The 24,795-nt window shown below is 42.0% G+C and overlaps 1 protein-coding gene and 1 long non-coding RNA gene across 2 annotated transcripts in view; one reads left to right on the top strand and one right to left on the bottom strand.

The window, feature by feature from the left end:
• CNTNAP5 (contactin associated protein family member 5) overlaps positions 1 to 24,795 on the top strand; it is a 795,339-nt gene that overhangs the window by 713,866 nt on the left and 56,678 nt on the right. The window lies entirely within an intron of this gene.
• Positions 629 to 5,759, bottom strand: LOC122228795. Its single transcript, XR_006206755.1, has 2 exons — positions 5,414 to 5,759; positions 629 to 1,085 (listed from the first exon to the last, which is right to left on the bottom strand). It is a non-coding gene; the product is annotated as an uncharacterized LOC122228795 (long non-coding RNA).

Genomic DNA, 24,795 nt, shown 5'->3' with positions numbered 1-24,795 from the left:
CATCTAACCTCTGGCCACCCTAATCTCAGAATCAAATTACTGCAACAGTATCCAAATACTTCTCCCAGCCTCCAGGCCTGTGTCCATTTAATTCCTTCTCTATTCTGACCAGGCTGATCTTTTTTAAAATTCAAATATATTCATGTCACTCATTTCTGATCTCTCCGACTACCCTTGGGCTAAGTTCCAAACTCTGTTCAACCCTAGGTCTTGCTTTCCTGTGAAGTTCTAATTCTTCTTATTCTCACACCCCACTGTCCCCTTTCCCCATATTGAATTATGTCCCCATGGTTGAATGCATCACGCTGGTTCACCTCTGGGTCTTTATACATCTTGTACCTTTACTTGAATCATTCTTTCCTTCCCCATCTTCTCCTCTTTGTTGGCAAATTCTCATTTCTTCGAGGCTAAGTGTAATGTCACTTCTGGGAAGCATTCTGGTTCCCTCCCAAAGACTATGTTAAGTACCCTTCTAATGGGTTTCTGCAGCAGTCTGTTACAGAAACTGTCACAGTCTCTGTTAACTTGTTGGATCCACAGCTATCACAGTCATTCAAGGACTCAGCACAGGCCTAGCACCATTCGGGGGCCGCTACATACTTTGCCGCTATAGATAAGATTTTCCATGTGAAATCTTGAGAGCTTTTAATGAAAACAGGGCACATTTTTTTTCAAGCAAAAGAGCCTTTTTAGAGGTATATTCTAATTGTTCATCTTCAAAAGAGTTCACTGTCATATCTTTATGGTGCACTAAAGTGCAGCTAAGAATCAAGGAGAATAAATTAAATTGGATAACGACTTTACTTAAAAGCATGAAGCTAAAATGAGCGAAAAACCTTAAGAAATAGCAGATAATAAAAATGGATTTCTCTTAGCCTCTTATCTCTAATTTTGATACGTATTTTTCTTCTCAAGGTATACGAAGGGGCCAAGGAAAGGTATCGTAAAAGAGAGACAATTTGAAACAGATAAAATACTGCATTTAAAAACCGTAGATGAAAAACCAGGACCAAGTCATCAGCTCCATAATGGTACTGCTGCTGTCGGATTTTGATTGTTTGTGTCGCCATCCTTAGGTGGGGCCCCTAAAAGACAAACGAGATTAAGGATGAAATGCCTGATGGTTCAAAGAAATGAAAGCGAGACAATAAAAATCAAAGACACAGCACACGTAAATCCCCTTTGAAGGTCCCGATTTCCAGCTCTCTGTAGCAATAACTAAGTAAGCCTGGGTGTCCTGTACCATAGGCCACCGACATTTGTCAAGCTTTCCAATAAATTGGCAATGAAAGACTAAATCCGTGCAAGGTGGGAGATGAATTAGCACACAGCCAAAGTACTGGAGAAATAAGCACTGGGTTCGTAGCTGAAATATTTTTTGATAAAGTAATAATCCCCCGTAATCTCTCTCTAGCTTTAAATAACAGCCAGTCTTTGTGCCGGCAGTTTAATTTTGTTGGCTGCCCTTGTCTTACAAATATATTTAGTGGAGTCTGGAATATCATTCTGTGCTGAAAGCTGGAGCCTTTGTCATGCTGAAGCTGGGCAAAGGCAATAAATCAAGGACGAAAGTGAAAAGGAATAGAAACGGGGTATCGGAAACTTATTCCCCCAGAACGGGCGAGCTTTCTTCTCGTGCGAGCAGGTGAATTTCATCAGTTATGTCTTCCTGTTAAGTGCCTGTGTTGTAATGATATTGACTTATATCTGCATTGCACCCTGGTTGGCATTGCTCCAAAGTACTTAAGATGCATCTGTGGGAAATACACGCTGAAAATAGCATCTTGAAAATATACAACCCCCGTTTTCTTTTCTTCTTTTCCTCCTCTAAGATCATTCTTCCCCGGAAATGCCCCGAGATGGCCAACCTTAGCTGCTTCCACTCGTTTTCTCATTTGTGTCTGACCAATTAATAAATGGCTTTTTAAAGGTAAGGGACGGACCACTGTAGATTGAAAATGATTGAACCACGACTAATGTGCTTCATGATTTGCATTTGCCACATTTGGTTATTGTTGAAAATGGATTACGGAGAAAGAATGTTGAGTTGTTTATAGGATTTTTCTTTTACCTGAAGCAACACAAAGGAATAAAAGTCGCTGTGTGAGAAAGCCAGAGATCTGGGTTCTTATATTAGTTTTCAATTCTATTTCCAAGTTAGTGGCTCAGAAGAGCGCACATTTCTTATCCCACTATTTCCTTGGGCCAGGAGTGCAGCACAGTGTATCTGGTCTTCTGCTCAGAGTCTCGTAGGTGGGCTGTGGTCTTACCAGGTTCTCCACCAGGGAAAGAACTGCTTCAAGCTTCCTCAGGCTGTTGGCAGGGCTCAGTTCCTTGAGGTTTTAGGATGAAGATCCCAGTTTCTTGCTGGCTGTTCACCGCACCTCGCTCTCAGCTCCTAAAGGCACTGACAGGTCCTGGCCACATGGAACTCTCTATAGCCCTTCATAGCTTACTTCTGCAAGCCAGTAAGGGAACACCAGCAGTTACATAAATGGATGTATTGCAACATAGAATCCCAGAAAAGATATCTCATCACCTTTGCCAGCTATTTGCTAAAAGCAAATCACGGGTCCTCACCTACACTCAAGGGTTGGACATGTGGCCCATCTTGGGGTCTGCCTACCACATTTCTAGTCCTTTGGGGGGGGGCATTAAAAACTAGGTACTTTTATATATTCACTCAAAGCAATAAGAAAGAATGACAAATGTGCATCAAACACAACTGGTGAATCTCACAAATTTAGTGTTGAAAGAAACCAAATATAAAAAAGTGTATCTCTATGATTTCAATGTTTATGAATTTTAAAAACATGAAGAAGTAATCTCTGCTAGGAGAAATCATAATAATGGTTAACTTTGGGGTGGGAATAGTGATCATCAGGGGAACTGAGGGCACTCTGCAGTGATGGAATAGTCAGTCTCCTGAACTGACGGCATTGTTGATGAATGGCTCAGTTTCATTTAGGCCCTGTGAGTGGCATCTGACCTTAGAGTCCTTCCTAGATGACAGGCTGCAGTAGAAGGCCCACCCTGTCTGCAAGTCAGGCCCTACTTCTCTCTCTCTGCCTTCTACACTGCTAAGTATTCCTTCATCATCTTATTATACATATTATACATTTGTTTGTTGCCTGTCATCAAAACCAGAACGTAAGCTCTGGCGATCACAAAGTTTGTCTTTTGTATCTCTGGCATCCAGAATGAAGCTCAGCCCGTTGTACACAGTCACTAAATTATTAGTTGATTGAATGATTGAAAGCTTAGTTAAGCTTTTACATTAGCCACATTAGCTCCCCAACATCACCACTGGGGGTTCCTGTTTTCTATTGGTAAAATTCCTAATTAATAAAATGGCAGTACGGGCCTGTTAGAACCCAGTGACCTGAGATTTGTTGGAGATTTTAATTGTCTGTCACCAGAGTTTCATCACACTTGTCTTTTTAAAAAAAAATCAGTACACAGTTGATGATGCTGTTAATGGAACACTCACTTAAATCAGCATTCGACCAAGGATAGAGTTAAAGTTGACTTTAAAGTAATAGTTCGTCAGTACGATCTGATGAATCGAGATTTGTTTGAATGATTTAATCCTCCAGCTTCAAGGCTAAATTGAAAAACCAGACTAGACACTACCGAATTAAGGGAAATAAATAAAAGCAGAAATGAAGCAAGCACAGGAAGCCATAAGAGCAAAAGAGTAAATAATAATTAATAATAATAATTATTATAATAAAATAAAAAAATAAATTAAATTAATTTTAAAAAGAGAAAGTAAAAAAAAAAAAAAAAAACAATTCAGAATCAGAATGACGGACAAAAGAAGAATAGCAAGGAAAAATCCACACCACCAGTCTACATGTTCCACAAGCTTTTCTACCCGTGTTAATTCACCCCCATAAAGCTGCATACTTATCAAGTGTCCTTTTCTTGACGTTTCTTTTCCTGGTCCCCATGCTTTTCCTATATAGGCTCTATCTTATTTATTAGGCCTCTCCTGTAGGGATGTTAGCTTGGGAGGTGTAATCACATATCAACTTAGGGCCTTAGAACAACATGACTGTTGATTTGTAAACTGATAGAATTACCCAGAAGGGAGAAGGTTCTCCCCAGTGTAGAAATGGGCAGGGTCTAGACAAAGTCCTAGAACCTCTGTTAGTGCACATCACACATCATTCACATGCCTCTGTCCTGTTACACACCTAGAGTCAAGCTGTTGCTACTATAACTTCTATTAAGACCTTAGTCCATTTGTTTGCTTACCCAGAAGGTAAACGTGATTTCAAGTGTTGGAGGCATTTTTAAAAATTGAGAATTAGAGATCTCACCGTCCTAATAATTGGGTAATTGTATCCATTTAGAATCAATATTCCAGTGCTTTGGGCTGATCTTATCATTCTTTGGGAGAATAATGATTTTCTTCTCTGGAATGATATCTAAATCAAGACCTGATTAGGAACCAGGAGGGGAATGTCTGCCCTCTCTCTCTGTTTCATCCCCAGCCCTACTCTTCACATCAGCTAGAGAAGTAAGGAGAAAACCAAAGTGAAAATGCAGGGAAGGTAGGAGAGATAGGAGGGGGAAGAGGGAAAGTGAACAAGAGACAAAGGAGAGAGAGAGAAAACCAAAGGTAGGCAATCTCATTAAAGAGGCACAGTTAGGAAAATCCCATCAGGGCTGCCCCTAAATTGCCTGGCTTCTTGTTTTCAGTCTTTGAAATCCTCCCCAGAAATATGGTGGCCCCTCAAATTTGTTCAGTTAGGTTTTTTTTTAATTTTTTTTTCAACGTTTTTTATTTATTTTTGGGACAGAGAGAGACAGAGCATGAACGGGGGAGGGGCAGAGAGAGAGGGAGACACAGAATCGGAAACAGGCTCCAGGCTCCGAGCCATCAGCCCAGAGCCTGACGCGGGGCTCGAACTCACGGACCGCGAGATCGTGACCTGGCTGAAGTCGGACGCTTAACCGACTGCGCCACCCAGGCGCCCCTGTTCAGTAGGTTTTTATGTGCATTATGTCTTCTCATCTGTCCACGATACCCATGTTAATCTTACTGTCACAACGGACGCAACCCAAATCTTAGTGACTCACAAGGACAAATGTCCACATGATTTCTCTCTGGCTGTGGCTCAGCTTCTGTGATTTTCCTCCATGTGCCATCTCATTGGGAGGCCCAGGTTGAATCCATAGTTCTATTTGGGACTCTCTCTTCTATGTAGAGGGGCAAAGCAAGCATCCTTGTGGAAACATGCACTGCTTCCTAAAGCTTCTGCTCATAGGCACTTTGGCCAAAGCAAGTCAGATAGTCGAGCCCAATACGAACCAGGGCAACACCAGTCTCATGGCCACAGGCAAGGGTGTGTAAGTTCTTTACAGGAAATACAAATCTGTATTTGGGGACACTCATACAACCTACCTTAATACCTGAATAAGTCAGAAAGGCTGTAGGTCCACTCCATTTATAGGTAAGCAAATAGAGGCACAAAAAGCTGAAGTGGTATGTGTAGATGCATGAGTCTGAGCAACAGAGCTTGGTGTAGACCTCAGGTTATCTGATCTCCAGCCCAGTGATTTGGACACCTATCTACATCTCTTTCTCCCACCAGCATTTTCTTTCATCCTAAGGTAATGCCTGTCCAACTTCAGTGGGTATCAGAACCACCCGTGGGCCTCCTTAAAGCACGCACTGATGGGCCCCACTCTGAGAATCTCTGGTTTGTTACGTCTACAATGGGGCCTACAGAATTCTATTTTTAGCAGATTCCCAGGTGATGATGAGGGTATTGGTCTAGGGATCATACTTTGAAAACCACTGCCTTAAGGTACCATCTCCAGGACATGGTGCAATGTACAACTCCCACATTAGATTTGTGTGTGTGTGTGTGTGTGTGTGTGTGTGTGTGTGCTTTATTTTCAAAAAGTAAGAAATGGATTGGTTTTATATTTAACAGTGCCTCCCTAAAACTTAGGAGAGTCTGAGGGTTTTTATAGTAGTATTTCTCAAGATGTGGTCCCTGGCCCAGTAGCACCAGCATTGCCTGGGAACTTCTTGAAAATGCAGCTTATTGGGGCACCTGGGTGGCTCAGTCGGTTAAGCGTCCAACTTAAGCTCAGGTCATGATATTGCGGTTCATGGGTTCGAGCCTCACATTGGGCTCTGTGCTGACAGCTCAGAGCCTAGAGCCTGCTTCTGATTCTGTGTCTTCCTCTCCCTCTGCCCCTCCCCTGTTCACACACACTCTCTCTCAAAAATAAATAAACATTAAAACAATTACATTAAAAATTAAATTAAAAAAAGAAAAACAGAAAAGGCAGATTATTGGCTCTGCCTTAGAGGTAGTGACTCCTAACTTCTGAGTACAGGGCTGAGGCTCCTGCATTTCAACAAGTGATCCAGGTGATTTTGACATATACTCACCTTTGAGAACCATGGTTTGGCCCTACTTCTGGGGCTACACTGTAGCACCCTGAGGAAGGTCTTCCGGCGCCTGCTCTTCGAAGTGTGGATCACATGGGGCGCCTGGGTGGTTAAGCGTCTGACTTTGACTCAGGTCAAGATCTCACAGTTCACAGTCCGAGCCCCCCGTTGGGCTCTGTGATGATAGCTCGGAGACTAGAGCCTGCTTCAGATTCTGTGTGTGTCTCTCTCTCTGCCCCTCCCCTGCTTGCACCCTGTCTCTCAAAAATAAACATTCAAAAACAAACAAACAACAACAACCACAAAAAGTAGGGATCACAGACCAGCATTCTCCTTATCACCAGGAACCTTGTGAGAGAAATGCAGGCTTTCAGGCCCCATTCTAGACCTACTGATTTCTCTTCATGTTCTGGGGTTTCCTCTGCCTGCAGAGGACCTGGCTTCTGTTTTATCATCCAGCCATTTCATCTGTTATAACTGATTATTTACTTGACTTTTGATTATGATTTTATTCCTGGATGGTCCTTGGTTTCATACTCTGTAGCACTGGGATTTCATAAGGCCTCCCATCCTCCTGACTAATATGGGTTCTCAGAACTTTATTTGCCTGCAGCCTCCAGTCCTCTTCTCTGCCAGGTTGGTGTGGGAGGTTTAGGCAGAGCCATCTTGGAGTGAGAGCCTCTGATTCTCCTGATTTCTATTTTTCCATTAAAATCCTTCACCTCCCTTCATTACAACATTATCTCTTTAACTCTTTTCTTCATCTTTTGAGACTAGCATTATGAGCAATTTTACCCAATCTATTAAACAAACAATTATAGCCATACTCTTGTGTATTCATGGAACACAAATCATCTAAAGAACCAATGTGGTGGCCTTCTCATGATTTGTTCATGGAAAAACATTATATGATCAGTAGTTCCTTTGAACTGGATGCATTATTGCCATTTTTGAAAAGCATTTCTGTATCCAAAAGTTATTTAGTCTTTGCTTCAAGTTAAAAAACAAACAAACAAACAAACAAAGAAAAAGTCACAGGCTGAAGACAATGAAATCAGAGACACAGATCAACATCTCCAGTGATTTCTAGGCAAACTCTGAGTCATTTCACTTTGAATGTGTGGTGTTTATATAGCAAATGCAGATGTTGTGTTCACTTACTTCTAGAGCATTTGCTAAAAGACTTGGCTTATATGGGAAACTTTCCTGAGATATTCTGTTAAACTGTGCGTATTTTGCCTGCTGAGAGAAATTTTAAATTAAAACAAAAACAAAAATGAAAAAAAAAACAACTAGATCTTTGGCAGAAATTGAAGTAGGTGCATCTTAAGCAGAAACTTAAGGAGGATGATGTTGAGTAACAAGTCAGTATAAACTCAGCCCCAACTACACCTATGTGTGCCCAGCATTGTACTGAACTGTAGGGACAGAGAGGTGCATAAAACCTTCTTTCTATCCTCAGGGGGCTTATGATCTTGCAGAATAAAAGTAACTCAAAAAAGAAAATGCAATATTTTATCATAAATCCTGTAATTGGTGCAACCAATGATTTGTCACCAATGTAAGGAAACTTCGGACAGTAAAACGGGGAGTTAATTATATAATTTTACCCTCATAACTGGGGTAGTCTGGGGTTGTTCCCAGTACACCAGTACACCAATTATATGGTCACCCTATCTACAATTGATAAGCACAGGTCTAGTGTAGGCTTGGAACCAACCTCTTCTTGGGGGATGACTCTGGAAGAGTTACCCGGACACCAGATCAAGTGCTAAAAGCTACTGGTATGCTTCATTGTCATATTGATCTTTAGAGACCACTCATCTATTGATGAGCTGTTGTGTTTGGTGTGGGCGTCACCTTCTAAAACTGACCAGCATCAAATGCTTAGTGTCCCCCTACTCACCGGCAGTCCCTAGCACTATCATTGTCCTTGCCACCTTCGCACATCCCACCTTGGCAAAGACCGTCACCACCCTAACCCTGTGCCCTCAGATTAAATGCAGAAAGAGTTGCAGAATAAGGTTTCCAAGAATCTGGGTTTAACCCTGGCTTTACAGCAAACTAGCCATGCTACTTTTTGCAAATCCATGAACTCTAGTCTAGAGAAGGAAAACAAGAGTTCCTGCTCACATTGTTCTTTGGTGCCCCCATCAGACTAAAAAGTGGTATAGTATATCAAAACAGGTGGACATAGGGATCAGTCTCAGCACTGACATTCCCTAGCTGGATGACCTTGGACAAGTCTCTGAACACATCTGAATCACAGCATCTCCATTTGTAGTAACACAACCCTAGAAGGCAGTCTATATGCCAATGGCAATGATGGGTACAGTATGTGAAGTCCCAGACAGAGTGGCTAGTGCAGAGTAAGTATTCAGTAACCAATGATGAGTTGTCATCATTACTATTACTGATGTAGTTGTTGACTGAACCATGGGGGTGGCAAAGAGTGAAGCTTCTAATGTTCTTTCAGACAAGGGACCATACCCTTTCCCAGAACCATCTGGGAGTCATCATTCCTTTTTTTTTTTTTTTCATCTTTGTTTGATATTTTCAATTCACTTGCTAAAATTCCAGAAACAGTTTGCTGCTCATTCCCCTGCTGCATTCCTAAGCAGGAAGTAGCATGCTTGCTGGCAGGTGTTGGCTGTTTGACTGAAAGGAATAAACAAAAAGCTGTGATGACACAGTTTGCTCGAATGTTTTCTCCATTGTGTGCAGGGGGAGGGGGTTCGTTAGCGAGAAGCTCACTCTGAAGGGTGCCCAAGGCAGAACAGTCAGAAGAGGCATCAGTCAGTATTGGCATCTGGTAAACGTTGGCATGAGAAAACCTGTGTCGTGTCAATTATTTAAAAGATCATCTTGTCCAGAGATGGTGATTCTCATGGCAACTCCCATTGATTAGTAGTGGTGCCCTGGGAACCATTGGGAAGTTACTTGGCCCTGGCTTGAAGGAGGGCATGATTAGTGGTGTCTGCCTGGGATGGAAGGTAAAAGAGCACATGCGCTCTCTTGTGGCTGCACCTGCCCTAGTACCTGAATTGTTTGTCTGCAGGACTGTCATGTGAGCAAATGGTCTCATACTTCAGTCGCTAATTTCTCCATCTTTAATAACTCTTGTATTCCCGGATTTAGCATGTTTTTATAATAGCTCAGTGATCAAACAAAGACTTGTTTAATTCATGTTGTTCTTCCCTACCCACTCCGTTTTTCCCTTCCTTGAAAACAATAGACTTCTATTCATGCAAATATTACAGCTACTTATATATTCATAACCATTGTAAAATGGGAGAATGGCCAATAAAGAAGATAATAACAAAAGCTGGAAATTATTAGATAAATGAAGATAATAATTATTTAAACCATGTACGATATATTTAGAGTTCTTGATAAAAATACTGTTTTCAGCTATGGTCTACCTACCATCTATTTTTTCTCATACAGAGCACAGGGTATATGTCATCTCTTCTCCTGTGTCACAGTTGGGATAACAAATTTATATTCTTAAAGTAATTAGAAAATAGTGATTCATTTGCCTTTGATAGGAGTTATTTACCATATTTTTTCATCTCCAACAGATACCTGTTGGTATTCAGAGATGGGTATGTCAGCATTGGGAATGTTTCCAAGTTTTTTGTCACTCTAAAATCCCACTTAAGCCAACTCTCGCTCAAGAAGGGCTCTTACAGGTAACAGAGCAAAGCTATGAGGAGCCACTACAGAAATTTGATAGTGACTATAGAACAGTTCCTGGTATGTGTGTAGAACACACAGAATAAGGAGATTATAGGACTCAGAGCAGAACGTCAGAGGGAGAAATGAATGCATCAGGAAGCTTCTTTCTTCTTCAAATATGAACCCTTCCCAACCAGAACAGCTTTTGAGATGGAAATACCTGGAGGGGGGAGGGTTATACGTTAGGGCCTGAGGGTTGCTACCCATCAGAGGTCTCCTTTTATTCTGGAATCTGGGGAAGAAGAAAGGCAATATGCTTTCTGCAGAAGACTTGCTGTCATATCTACACTTCTTGCAATGGGGTCATCAGACCACCCTCTCCAGCACATGTCACATCCAGGAACATCTGGAATCAAATGTTATGTGTTGTGTGCAAGATTCTTCTGTGGAAAGGATGCATAGCTTTCATTAGAACCTCAAAAGCATCTTGGGAAGCCTGGGTAGCTCAGTCAGTAAGCGTCTGACTCTTGATTTTGGCTCAGGTCATGATCTTACATTTTGTGAGTTTGAGTCCTATATTGGGCTTTGCACTGACAGCGTGGATCCTGCTTGGGATTCTCTCTCTCTCCCTCTCTTTCTGCAGCCTCCTGTCAAAATAAATAAATAAACTTAAAAAAATGTGTCTTTAACTGTAGAAAAATAAGAACACGCAGGAAAGAGTCCTTATAAATCACATTGGCTTATTTAATAAAAAATACTGAATTTAGGGATTTAAATCTTTCTTCTGGTTATTCTTGTATTTTAATATACTTTGGTGTTTATATCACCAAAATACTTGCATATTAATTTAGTTAACATAGTATTTGCAAATGGTATTTTTTAAAAATCTGTATTATCTGTATTTTGAGACCGCACCCAGAGATTTATGACTGTACTAAATATTAAAAGCTGAAAGAGGTACCTTAGTTTAAGAAACTTTATGATCATATTCTCACCCTGTTTAAAACCTTTTTAAGGTAATTAATCTTGTTTAATTTCATTCCCTGAGTTACTAGTGAAGTTAAATATTTTAAGTTAGTTGCATGGCTTTGCAGAATCCGTTCATGCCCCACTGATGTTCAGATCTGTTGACGGAGTGACTTAGAATTGGGAGCAGGATGCCCCCCCACGCCCCCCCCCAAAAAAGAAAAAGATATGTACAGAGAGAAGTAAAGAAAGAAGGAGGGGAGATGGTGAGCAGAATTTCAGGGCCCAATTTCCAGCCCCTCTGCAGACCCAGACTGCTTTTTAACTGTGGAACACAACCCAGAATTCCCTCTCCTCCCCATCCTCGGGACCAGAGATGTTATTTTAACCCAGAGGATCTCAAAGTGTGGAGTCTCTGGATCATCAGCATCAGCGTCACATGGGAATTGACTGGAAATGTGAACTCTGATGTCCCACCCAGACCTACAGAATTGGAAATGTGGCGGTAGGGCCCATACTTTGGTGCTTTACACAAGGTAGGTGATTCTCATGTAGGTTCTCATTTGAGAAACATTACCTTAACCAGATAATAGCTCCAGAACTTCCTTGTGAGAGGACTCACCTGGGCAGTGGATCAACATACACCTTCTCAGGTCTTTTCTTGGAGATTTGATTCAATGGGTCTGTGATGAAGCCCCAGAAATAATGATTGTTAATGAGTATGTACACGGATTCTCATCATTAGGAAGCTTTGGCTCCACCCAGCTGGCTTCCTTCCCATATCCCACGGCACATTGCCTGCTGCCCATGGGCCACGGAGATTTCCGGCAGCCTGTCCCCTCAACTCTCAGTGTCCAGGCAGGCCTGAGGCAGATGACATCTTTGGACCGGCCATCTCTGAACACCCAAGTTCGTACGCTGTGGCATGTCTATGGATGTTATGAGAAGGTCATGACACCTTCCAGACATCACCCCAGGCCCCCGGAATAACCCACAGTAACCAAGCCCTTCTTCTCCCATCACTGAGGACCTGCGAGAGACTCAAGCCACCCAGACTGCATCTCTTCAGCCCGGCCCCCGGGCTTCTCATGGATGAAGCAGTATCTGAAGACAAAGGGAGGAAGTCAGGGAGACCATAGCCCACTTATATCCTTATTTGATTTTTACATAAAACATCACGCTTTCAGTGTTTGTTTTGTGTAATGCATTTTGTTGCTTTATTGCAATTCATAGCTAAATGTGATGCATCCCTTTGTAAGGAGCTCCATGTCAGGATAATAAACACTAATGCTCACTGCCTGCTGTAATAGAGGGGTTCTAAGGCAGCTGCTGCATTCTCTTGTCTGGGTCTGTAGCTGTCCTCCTTGCTGTGAGCTGTCTCAGATCAAGGCTGTCTGTGTCCGGGGAGCCCTTTAGCTTACTGTCTGTGGTTGGTTCTGGTCTTGGTGAACTGCACACTGTATGTCAGGGGTGGACGAGAAGTCCAAGGAAGACAGTCTCCAAGTCAGCTCCACCTTCTATTGCCCTACCTCTGAGGTGCACTCACAGGGGGCCACAGCTGGGCACGCCAACTTGGATGGAACAAGGAACGGTGTACTTGACACATCATGTCGGGAGTCCTGATGCCACATAGCAGTGACCGTAGAAGAACTATTTCAGGGGCACCTGGGTGACTCAGTCAGTTAAGTGTCAGACTCTTGAATTTGGCTCAGGTCATGATCTCGTGGTCTGTGAGTTCGAATCCTGTGTCCAGCTCTGCACACGCAGAGCCTGCTTGGGATTCTCTCTCTCCCTCTCTCAGAAATAAATAAATAAACTTAAAGAAAATGTTAATGTTTATTTTTTTGAGACAGAGACAGACAGAGCATGAGCAGGGGAGGGGCAGAGAGAGAGGGAGACACAGAATCTGAAGCAGGCTCCAGGCTCTGAGCCATCAGCACAGACCCCAGTGCAGGGCTCAAACCCGGGAACCATGAGATCATAACCTGAGCTGAAGTCGGACTCTCAACTGACTGAGCCACCGAGGTGCCCCTAAATAAATAAACTTTAAAAAAAAGAGAACTATTTCATTTCTCAGAGACCTTTTCAATGCCATCGATTTGATAGTGATGTCTACTTATTTCTTTTAATATTGTGTTGCGAAAAAGGAAGAATTTGTAGAACACCTAAAAACATACCTGCCGTATTTTCAACAAATACAGGCTCCCTTCTTCTCTTAGCTATTCCTTGGCTGTTTGCATAGTTAATTTTCCTGAGAAATGGCTTCTCTACAAGTATAGTAGAAGTATTTGCTTATCATATGTTTACCAGGGACCCACTATGTGCCTTGCACTACATTTCAGACGTGGCACCAAGTGCAGTCCTATGTAGCACATAGTATTTAGTGTCATCCCAAATCGCAGATGATGGAGCTGGGACAGAGCAGTATAAATGAATTGCTTATAAAGTAAGCAAGATCCAAGATTTGCATAACATACTCTGCTCTGAAATCTCTATTCTTGTTTATTTTTTTATTTAAAAAATTTTTTTGGAGAGGTGCCTGGGTGGCTCAGTCAGTTGAGCATCTGACTTTGGCTTAGGTCATGATCTCACGGTTGACAACTATGAGCCCCGCATTGGGCTCTGTGCTGACAGCTCAGAGCCTGGAGCCTGCTTCAGATTCTGTGTCTCCCTCTCTCTCTGCCCCTCCCTTGCTCACAGTCTGTCTGTTTCTGTCTCAAAAATAGGTAAACATTAAAAAAATTTAATGTTTATTTATTTTGGGGAGACAGATAGAATGGGGGATGGGCAGAGAGAGAGGAAGACACAGAATCCGAAGCGGGCTCCAGGCTGTGAGCCATCAGCACATAGCCCAATGTGGGGCTTGAACCCATGAAGCACAGGATCATGACCCGGGCTGAAGTCGGACACTTAACCGACTGAGCCACCCAGGCGCCCCTGAAATCTCTCATTGACTATTGATGACCCAGACTTTAGCTTTGAGAGGCTCTCCACCTAGAGCCTGAAGTCTGGTGTTTTTATTCAAAGCCCTCTCCACACACACACCCACACACTCACACACACACACACACACACACACCACATTCACAAACGATGTTTCCCTTAAAAACGAATTTTAAGACAATTGACTGTGTTGTTTCATCTTGCCAGCTGTACTTTCTCTGAAGAGTGAATTTACTGAGCACAAATCCCCAGGGAGAAACGGCTAATTAAGGCACAGGCTTCCTAGCCAGCTGTTTCACACAGAGAGAGGTAGTTCATGTTTAAATATCCAGGCTGTAAAGGGGAGGTGAGGCAGCAGAAGGCCTCTGCAAGCTGCCAAGAGATATTTCTTGTTGAATGGCACTGGAAGCAGGGACTGACAGGGTGCAATCTGTAAGTAACAGGACAGCGGGCTCCCCTAAATCACGTCAAGGAAGCTCTGGGAGAAACCATAACCATGGATTCTCATGCACTATGGCATTGAAGGTGCCACTTGGATATCTCCTCAATACCTTCCTTTATTGTACTTGCTTTCAAGATATCTTTAAAACGACTTCCGATTAATACCTCCTCCGAAGGGTTATTGCGAGGATTAAGTAACGTGCACACAACAGAGAATGTAATGAAGGTGACTTTTATCTATCTATTCCTATTTAGTACAAATATAACCAGACGAGGCATACGGTTTTAGAAATATTCTCCTCTAATATTATGTTGCAGGGTCTTTCCATACAGTTATATACTAGCAGATAAATTGTGTTAGATTATAAGTTGTTCACATTTTTCCTGTGGTTGAATATTTAGGTTGATTTTTCATGCTTTACTGTTTTGGTTTTTTCAATGTTAGGATGAATTACTTACCACTGAATCTTGGGGCCTCACCTGTTGCCCTGGGTAATTCCTACATGTGAAATTGCTCAATCTACATGTATGCATATATTTTAAGGTCTTAGACATACAGGGCCAAATTGTCAAGGGTGCTGCAGAACTTGGTAAAGGTCCCACGTGGCCACTCTGACTGAGCTCCTGGAATGCAGAGGGGCTTGCCTAGGAGTGAGCGTCCTCCAGGGAGGCAACATCCGGATCCACACGTAGAACTAATGAGTCTAAGTTCTACCCTGTATGGCATTTAGCACTCCTCTGTCCCCGGGCATGGAGCCAGGGGTCTGGCTTCTGGAAAAATTAGTATTTGCTGAATGTCTGTTATGCACGGTGCAAAGCCAGAGCCTACATTAGTTTCTGTTTGCTTGTTTGTTTGTTTTCAAAATCTAACAGGACATCTGCAAAATAGATGTTACTATTCTTATTTTGCTTTGGGGAACAGAGAGGTTAGGTGACTTGTTAAAGCTCACACAGTAAAGCATGGCTGCCTAATTCCTTCTGTGTGACTGACCTAGCACAGATGTACCAGGGAGCTACATCTCTTTCCAGATCACACCTGCCGGCATCGATAAGGAGGACACTAACATCATGGCAGGCACATTGATGCTTCCACTCTCTCAGTTACAAGAGGGACACCTCCCTCCTTCCACTGATCTAACTGACAGCATGAGAGAGAGGAAGGGGAGTTGGAACACAGGTGGGTAGCCCATGGTAGGAACATTCAACTTTGTTCTCTGGTGAGCCCGAGAAAGATTTAAGGATAGGGAGGGTAGAAAGTGTAGAAAGGAGAATGAAGAAACAGAAAAAAAAAAAAAATAGAGTTTCCAAAGGATGATTCTTCAGAGAGAATTCTTAGCACATTTAGTCATAATGACAATCACTGCTCCTGCCTTCCAGTCCTCAAGTCAGGCTAGTGGGGTCATTTCCTGTGAGAGGGTATGCTGTAGCTTCCTGAGGTAGGGGCTGACTGAAATACACTGTTTCCTTGGTAGCCTCTATCCACACTTTCGAGTGCTGTGCAGATGAATTCTCCCTGCATCCAGAGGGAGTATGCCTTGGGCTGTTTTGAAATTGTTTAACTCTCTTCCATGAGTGTCAGTGTATAAATACACTCTTACTCAAAGAGGCCATAATCCCTACTGAAGAGTTATTAATTATACACGTACCTAGTGTTTGTATTCCAGCTTTCCCCAGGGAGCTCAAAGCACTTTGCAAATATGAATTGCAAACAATAAATAATGCCTTTGACTTCTAAGAAACCTGTCTCTGAGGGCTTAAGTTGATGCCTCCCTGAGCATTCTTACAGGAGTGAAGCCCTCCCTTCCCTAGGGCAAGAACGATCACTTCCGCTCTTCTCCAGTAAGAGAATGGTGGCTGAACAGACCCAGTTTTACCAAAGTGGCACGAGGATATGTGAGGGAATGACTTTGCAATGATGTTTTGCAAGACAGATAGGGGACACTAAGCGGCTTTTGGAAGCCAATGTGGCTTTATGCTAATATGAGACCAAATCTTGATCCTGTGTACCTGTTGACATGTTTTCTGAGAGGCAGGACAGAGTAATAGTCACAATTAGCCGGTGTTCCAGAGTTCAGACCCCAGTGCCTCTCTTCATGTTATCAGTGAGGCCCCAGGTCAGTTAAATGGACTCCCAGTACCTCACTTCCTGTGTGTACAAACTGGGTATATTGATAGCATGTACTTCATGAAATTCTGGGAATTGAAGCCATACTAAGTACTTTTAGAGTATCTGCAGCATGCCGTTCATAAATGTTCGCTCGTGTCCTAATTATTATTTTGATTATTATGCAATCCCTGAAGCTATTTTGCAAGAATTCCATATGCTAATCAACGGTGAGCATAAGGAGAGGGGGTGTGGACAAAGCATGGGCTACAATTTGACAATCCCATGTTGAGTATTGGCTCTGAAGCACCTGAATGGCTAAATCTCACTGTTGGCTAAAAGAACTTGTTTCTTGTCCTACTGAAGGGAGTTATCCAAATGAAATGTGTGCACATAGGATGGACCTATTTATTTCATAGTTTGCTCTATTTTGAGTCCCTCACCCAGGGAAAGCAACAGAAGAATTATTTGGGCCATGTTTTGGTTTAACACAGAATCCAACTGCAGTGGAATTAGTATGTAGCAAGTGTGATATTTTAGGCACAGTTTTGTTTGCAAAACAGTAAATAAATGAGAACCACTGGTTGCTTTCTATATAAACCTGCTTCTCCTAGGAAATCATCTGTTCTGAAATTTCCCATTCACTTGGCAGAAATTTGAACTTGAGATGAGGGTCAGGTCTTTCAGAATTCTTCAAGGCTGCTGCCTACCCAGCAAATTGTACACATCCAAATGATATCAATTGGTAATGAGACCAGCTCTCCAGGTGGCTTGTTTCAGTGCTCGCCACCATTCTTGCTTCTTTCCAATTCCCTATTGCGTAAATGGAGCTCTTAAATATGGTGCTGCATTAAATCAGCTCTTTGCAGAATCATTTTGCAACCACAAAAATGATGGAGTATTAAGCCCAAGCCAACTAAGAAGATGATGATGATGATGATGATGGTGATGATGGTGATAATGATGCGGCATTATTTATCTTGATCCCATATGGAATTCTTGCAAAATAGCTTCAGGGATTGCATAATAATCAAAATAATAATTAGGACACGAGCGAACATTTATGAACGGCATGCTGCAGATACTCTAAAAGTACTTAATATGGCTTCAATTCCCAGAATTTCATGGAGTACATGCTATCAATATACCCAGTTTGTACACACAGGAAGTGAGGTACTGGGAGTCCATTTAACTGACCTGGGGCCTCACTGGTAATATGAAGAGAGGCACTGGGGTCTGAACTCTGGAACACCGGCTAATTGTGACTATTACTCTGTCCTGCCTCTCAGAAGACATGTCAATAGGCACACAGGATGAAGCTTTGAACTGAGCCCCCACAGCATGGAATTCTACAATGATTCTGTCATTGGAAAGGGTATGGAACTTCTTTGAAAGAGTGTTTTTTATTCTCATACATTCTAACAAGTCTTTGAGCTGGGAAGCAATATCCCTAACTTACTATAAAGCAATATCTTATTACACATGGTTGACTGTGAATGTAATTGGGTTGCAGCCAACACAACCCCCCGTCAGTGGCTCTCAGATCGCTGTTTCCAGCCACCACTTTTCTCCAAAATTCAGTCCCCACATCTCTTGCTGTTTGTTTGCCATCTTTAACTTTATTTTTTTTAACGTTTATTTATTTTTGAGAGAGAGAGACACACACACACAGAATGTGAATGGGGGAGGGTCAGAAAGGGAGGGAGACACAGAATCTGAAGCGGGCTCCAGGCTCTGAGCTGTCAGCACAGAGCCTGACATGGGGCTCGAACCCACGAACGGTGAGGTCAGACCTGAGCCAAAGTGGGACGCTTAACCGACTGAGCCACCCAGGAGCCCCTACCATCTTTAACTTTATATTATAACCTTAATATCCCACATAAATTATAGTAGTTAAACCTACTTTTGTTCCATTTTAAAACTTGTCTTTCTTTTCTTTCCATATTGCCTGTATTATCTAAAGCTATTAATTAATTCCTTCCTTCATGCATTCATGTTAACTACCATATGCCAGATGCGTTTGATACATGCTGAAGACACAGAAGTAAATGAGATAGACAGGAACCTCTGTCCTCCTGGATCTTGCATTTTGTTGGAAGATGTGAATACACTGCGAGAAATAGAATTACAAACCATGAAGTTTCCTGTGAGAAAATACAGGGTAGTATGAGAGCTCCTACCAAAACTGGGGGAGGCCTGCAAAGAGGGATTCCCTGAAGGAGAGAGGGTTCTCCTCAAGTAGCAAGGGTGGGTGGGGCCGGCTGGTTGGGTGGGGTGGATTCCAGTAGAAGAGATGGCTCCAACAGATTCTTGGGAGGGAGGACGGTGTGTGGAAGAGCTGACCGATGTCCAGTTGGCCACAGAGAACGGGGTGAGTGATGTGAGAGGGGTCAGCTGGCACAGAGCACCCCAGACCTGGAACCCTACAGTCATGGCTCTTCTCTTTGCCTGAATACACCCAACCTTTCACCAAATCCTGCTGATCTTGGTGTTACTCTCTCATAATTATCATTTCTCTTATTCAGTCTTGCCTTGATGGTACCTAAAGGCCTTTAGATGGTTTGCAGGGCTCCCATCCCTCACTGCCCTAAGTCACTGAGGCCTGGAGTTCTCTGGAATTCTTCTCAAGTATATCCTACCATATTCTTTCCGTTAGAAACTTCACTGACTCCCCAACCCCCTGCAGTGTAAACCCGGATTCATGAGGCAGTGTACACAGCCCCTTATTAGCATGTGGCATAGCCTGGATTTACATGGGGAACTGAATTTCCTGCTTTAACATTCCCTTCTCTGAACTAGAATGTATTGTCAACCATGAAGAAGTGCTTGGGCAACTCTAGAGATCTTTGCTAAATATTTGGAGACACAAATGTAGTTACTTTATTTTTCCTCCAAGCAATGCACACTTGTCTCTTTTTCAATATTTCCATAAGTGAACAAATATGTTTGATGTAGTGAAAAAAGTAACATTAGTCTTCTTTGTAAGCATAGGTCTTCTGAAACATATTCATCCTTTCACTTGGCAAGTATCTAGGCAGCCCTTACTATATGTAAGAACAGTGGAGGAAAAACAAGAAAGGTTGCAAGGATGTAAACCTCTTTTGGCCAGAGTATAGGACTACAGGAAGGGTTGGGTAGACATGGCTACCAGATTGAGATAAGGTTAGAGAATACAAGTCTTTGGACTTGACTATGTTGATAGGTAGGGAGTATTCTTCACAGTGAAGTCACACTGTCAGGCATGGTGAAGGAAGGTAAATTTGGTGTTGATACAGGAGAAAGGACTAGAGAAAAGGCAATCAGTGGGAAGGCCATGCATGGCTCAGGCATTGTAGAATGTCGGGAGGATATCCTTGAATAAGGTGGCCACCTTTCTACCTGTTAACATGCTCCTGTCGAAGTTGGGACATTTCCTCTAGGTCATGACATTTGTTTTGTTTATAAATTTAGGTTTACTTTCCATCCTCCCGAGGAGGTGTGAGCTCCATGAAAGCAGAATCCTTTGGCTGAGCAATCCCAGTACCCCGCAAAAAATAAATAAATAAATAAATAAATAAATAAATAGTAAAAAAGGCACACAGTAGACATTGATTAGGCAGAAATGTAGAGGATTCACTATTAAGTACATGGCCTCTGATTTTTTTTTTTTCTCAAAGGACTATTATTAATGTTTCCTCTTCTTTTTTTTTTTTCTTTTCTCCCATAGGTATACTACATAATGTTTATCATCCCAGGAGAGTGCAGTCTCTTGTCTTTTCTCCCCAGTTCATATGTAATGCGTGCATCTTTTTTGAGAGGTTAAAGCAAATAGTTAGGAAAGACACATGTTATGTGTAAGCGTGCATGTATCCAAGTGCATGAGTGAGAGGGTTTGAGTGCGTTAGTATGTTGTGGGTATGCGGGTATGGGGAATGATGTTCTTTATTATTATTTCATTTCTATTGGACCTCATTTTCAGAAAGGAGGGGTTGAGAAGGAAAGCAGAAAATATTCTGGGCTGCTACTGTAGTTTCTTCTCTCTTTGTGTCTCAGCTCAGGAGGCGGAGACCCTCCTCCAGCTTCTTATCTACCTCAAATTCATGGCGGCGTGCAAAGGGCATAGTATAGGCCTTGGGTTCAAAGCCCCATATTGCCACTGAGACTTCATTTTTAACTTCCCTGAGCTTCACTCCCCATTTGTAACAAAAACGGTAACTTCAAAATTGTTGTTGTATCACAACCAAGGGAGTGGCTGGTTCCTCTTAGGGGTGGGACAGGAATCTTGGAACGGGTCTTGGGAAGGAGCCAGAGGAGTCTCTTTGAGCCCACATCCTGGGACATCCCCAAGTGCTCCTCTGTTCGCTCATCAAGTGCAACGTCACACATAAATAAACAAGAACTTTCACAAGGGGAGGCACAGGATGGGCACTCCGTAAACTCCACTTTTATCCTCTTTGCGCACATCCCTCAGATGCAGGTCACTGCCACCACGGCTAAGGCCCATGTTGGAATAAGAAAGAGTCGGATCCAGGAGGGACCCCATCCTGGATAGGGCCCTCACTTCTGAGCAGATGGGACTCCCCCGTTGGAGGAAACCACCCCACCACCCCCCCGTCAGGAAAGACCGCCATCAGAGTATATCTGTGCCATTAAACAGGATCCTGTGGTTATGTCTTGATGACTTTGCATTGTAAAAAGTGCCTGAAGTTATTCATGAGCTAGTTACGCTGTTTGTTAATGATTTTAGAAAATGGTCTAGGAAATCATCTCTAATTGACCATCATTTATATTTTCATTTATGGAAGTGCCTGAAGCCAGCACTGACTGCTTCAGTTTCTGCATTTGGCAGGCTGCATGGGGCTGGTGGGTGCATCAGGAAAACACAAAGGCCCAGGCGTGTGGGTGCCATGTGGACCATGCTACTACGCCTTTCACATATTTCAACTTTGGAAAAAATCATCATTCTATGCTCAACATTTTTTTTAAATGTTCCCTCTTCACCCTTTCTAAGTGGTGCACACAGTATTAGATGGTGAAGATACTTTTTGACCTGATTATTAAAAACAGGTTGGCTCAGCACCTTGTCATATGGATGTATTTGTGCTGCTGGGTCAAATCACCACTGGCCCCCCAGTCCCTGGACTGACATCCTTAGAAGATATATCAGAGCTGTCATCCAGAGCAGTGCTTTTGACTTTATAAATACCGTTTAGAAAAAGCAGAATTATGAGTTGAAGAAATAGTGAATGGTTTTCTGTAGGCACACAGGGTTCACATCCCCAGTTTTTTTAATCTGCTCATTTTCCATGTGCATTCCTGCCTTCCGTCCGATCACAGACATGTGCATCTTCCTCTTTTTCTTTTCCCAAGGTTTGCGTGTTCTTTATGATTCCAATTCAGGTGTTATCACCACTGACAAGCTGTCCCTGATTTTCCAGTTTTTTACCTGGACGTATGCATTTCCAGAATTTGTCTTCACTCTTTCATATTCATCTTCTACGGTCCTGCGTCACTCGCTAGGCTGTGCATGTCTTGGGAGAAAGGCTGTATGTCTCTTGTCTAAGCCAGTGTTCATAACACCGTTCCTGGAACAACACAGTGTGACCGTTCTGTCCACTGTATGCTGATGGAGGGCCAGCTCTGACAGAGCTCTGCCCTGGGCACCGTGGGACATGCAAACACAGGAGCATAACTTCCTCATTGGAGGCAAATAGTGGCTCTCAGTGGCATTTTAGCCAACCAGATAAGTCACAAATCGTGACCTCATATTTCTGTGAATCTGCATCGTCACTACCTGTTGTCATCAATTTTTTTTAAATGTTCAAAACTACATGTACAACTAACGGTTCCAAATATTGTAAAGTTTTTAGTGCCATGATCAAAAGCATCTATATCCAAAAGCATTGGCTCATAAAAAGTAAACATAAAATTTACAAAAGCTGCCTCATCCTGAATTCTTTAAAGACTAATTACTATGTTGAGTTCTAATGACTATTGCCTTCAAACCCCATAAATCATATACAAATAAGAGGAGAGAGTTTTTAAATGTAAGTGAACTCTAATTGGGTCTCAGCACAAAGGAAAATAGATCTTTAGTAGCTCAATGAAATCTCTAAGCACATAAAACATAGCCAGTGTTTCCCATGGAGTTTTGTGGACTGTGCCTTTTACACATGCTGTAGAGTGAATTCGGAGAACAAGCCTGAGCCAGAGGAACCTGTTTGGTTCCAGTCATCTGTATCAACTGAAAAATAGAAAAGTAAAAATAAAAAAAAAGTAAGTAAATTCCTCATTTCATCATTCGGTGTGTCTTTCTTTTGTCAAAAAAACAAAAACAAAAACAAAAAAAGGCTGACATCCTGTGATGCAGGCCATAGGGAAACAAAGTGTCTGGACAGAGTGCCACGGAAGAGGGGTAACTGGTCTGCATTGATTCCCAGTAATGGGACTCTGTTGCCATGCAAATGACTTTTGAGTTAAAAGTGAGACAGGTTGTGGAATATTTTGTGCAAACGTAAACAGAAGCACTGAAATAGAAGATAATTGTTACTTCTTAAGGTGCTGAGAATAGGACTGAATGAAGTAAACCAGAACCCATCACTGAACAAGCTGGAGGATTTGGTACCTGTTTATTACTTCCTCTGAGGGTTTTCAAGGTTGTTTTTGAATAAGAAATGAATTGAGCCCTAGAAAACCATCATAGCTGAGTGGATCTGGGAATGCTCAGAGCATTGCAGTTACTGACTCATGAGAAATTCTCAAATAGCAGAGAATATATATATATATATATATATATATATATATATATATATATTTTAGAATAGCTGATTCTTTTCAGTGCTAATCTCTCCTCACCTTGCCCAAGATAGAACTAGGAAGAAGAGCCTTAAGGTTTAACTTTGCCATGAAAATTCACTTTATCGTTCACGGGGTTTGCAATTCTTTCAGTATAAATGTCTCCTTTTTTCCAAGTAGCTTAAAAATATAGGATTTTTTTTTAATTTAAAGACATTAAATTTAGCATTCTGTTGTGCATGCAGTGATTTGAGGACAAACTCTGGACAACTGAGTTTGGCTTCAGATTGGCCACAGATTGGTGTTTAGGTTTTCTCTAAGAAGTCTGGCTAAGTAGGATTAACATACAGATAGGCCTTCATCCCAAGGTCGTTATTTTTATATGCTGGGCTCCAAGGCAGAAGTGCAAAGCATGGCTGGTACCTTGAGGAGAAATTCAGATCACAGGTCAGAGGGAAGATCTGTGTGTAATGACTAATATCTAAATGTACCAACCGCATTAGACAAGCTACACTTTCCTTATATGCAAAATTTGTATAGACGAATAGTGAACGTGTCATAATTTTTGAGGTACAAAGATGAAATACGAGAAAAATCAGTTTAGACAACCCTAGAGCAAAATAGGCAACTGATGATAGTTTAATAGTACTGATTATACCTATAACAATAACATTTGTAGCTATAAGGGTGATAATTATTGAAACAATCATGATCAACTCTGAAATAATTGTTTGCATTATATGTGTGTAAGATGGGTGAGATAAAAGGAATATTTTTCACTCACCACCAAACCATTCACTCATTCAGTCTATAAAAAAAATTCAATAAATATTCATTGGGCCCCCACTATATGCTAGACATTTTTTTTTCCTCAGCCCTGGGAATACCCCAGGAAAAGATACAGGTAAAACTCTGTTATCATGAAGTTTATAATTAAACGGACAGTGAAAATCACTAGGCAAATTAAAAAACGCATGACTTAAGAAATGAGCAGGATAGTGACAAGTACTCTGAAAACTTAGTTATGTGGAAAACCAGGCCTTTCCACAATGTCTGACCAAAATCTATATAGGAGATATTTTTACATAGTGACTCAGAATGGGTTTGTATGACTGGAACAATATGTCTCCTAAGTATAGTGAATCATGTTCAGATTTTCTGTTCTAGACCCTTCCATTTTATTAAATCTATGCCTTTATGGAACTTGCATTCCAGTGCAGGGAAATAGGCAATAAGTAATAGATGTAACAATAAGCAAAATGCTGCAAGGTAATAAGCTCTGTGTGGAGAAGAGCAGGTTAATATCAGGAAGTCAGGAATATGTGTAAGTCAGGTGAGGGTCTCACATTTTTTAACATGGCAATCAGAAGAATTCTTTAAACAGGTGGTATTTAAGCAAAAAATTATAGGATTTGGGGGGGCAGGAGGCAGGGGAGCCATGTGTATATCCAGAGAAGAACATTCCACGCAGAGA

Source organism: Panthera leo, chromosome C1 (assembly GCF_018350215.1).
Source record: "Panthera leo isolate Ple1 chromosome C1, P.leo_Ple1_pat1.1, whole genome shotgun sequence".
Lineage (NCBI taxonomy): Eukaryota > Metazoa > Chordata > Mammalia > Carnivora > Felidae > Panthera > Panthera leo.
Note: the sequence above shows the minus strand (reverse complement) of the source record. Positions and strands in the feature narration are given on the sequence as shown.